Below are 1,147 nucleotides of genomic sequence, written 5' to 3' on the forward strand. Positions count from 1 at the left end.
GAAAAATTGTTCCAGATCTATCCAGATGTTCTCTGGAGTCTCTCGCTAAATACTATATGGTCATGAGGCAGTAAGACTCTTAAGAGTCAGGCAAAGAATAATTACAAGAGAAGTACTACTGGGAGCTATAAACAGAACAACTCCCAAAGCTGTCACAGGAATGGGAGGTATTAAGTTCAGCCAACCAAAGTGAAAATATTATATTGAACAGATCTGGGCAGTGCCAAACTTTTAGGTCTGGACTGGACATAATTAAGGCTATTCTAGACCACCTAACAAATATATAACCAGAACTATTGAATATGGTAGTCACTAGCCACATGTGGCTATTGGCCCTGTAAAATGTGGGTAGTCCAAGCCAAAATGTGCCTGAAGGTATAAATAAAACATAAACAAGATTCTGAAGACTTAGTATAGAAAAAGAATGTAAACTATCTCATTTACTGATTACACATTAAAATATTAATACTTTGGGAATATTGGGTTAAATTAAATATACTAGTAAAATCAAACTTAAAAAGAGAGATGGAAAGAGAAGACAATGTTAGGAGAAGAAAATTATTTCTTATTATATAGACTTTGAGGAAGGGAAAGAAATTCCCCACTCATAAGATCCTGGAAGTCAGCTTCAATTATCTGATATGGCTACTAGTGAATTAGTCACATTCCCTTAATATTGCTACTATTATACTTATTATATTTGAGTTTGTGATGAAGTTTAAGCTAACTTTAGGGTTAATATAACAGCTACTGTGGTGTGAGACATCTATGTTTAAATTGTGTTCCTGCCAACATGAAAAACAAAAGGAATTCATTTAAGGATTAAGACAGAATCAGTGGTCACCAAATAGCTAGAATGGAATATTAGCTTTCTTACCAGTAAAACCTACACTTTCAAATTTGTACTTTCCTATCCTCATTTTGGTGTCTGAATGTAACCTTGTCCAACAAATTATTGTGTGCTGTTTGAAAGAGGTATTCTTGGCAATAGCAATATACAGAAGGGATTATTTAGCTATTAAAGGGGCTTTATTAAAAGGAAGTACCTTCTAAGTGATCAAAGAAAGCTTTGAAGCTTTCTCTAAACAGTATTTATAGAAAAGGAAAACAAAAAGTAAATCCCCACCAAAAAAGAGAGAACTAGAAA

The sequence above is a fragment of the Marmota marmota genome, unplaced genomic scaffold (genome assembly GCF_001458135.2).
Source record: "Marmota marmota marmota unplaced genomic scaffold, marMar, whole genome shotgun sequence".
Taxonomy (NCBI): domain Eukaryota; kingdom Metazoa; phylum Chordata; class Mammalia; order Rodentia; family Sciuridae; genus Marmota; species Marmota marmota.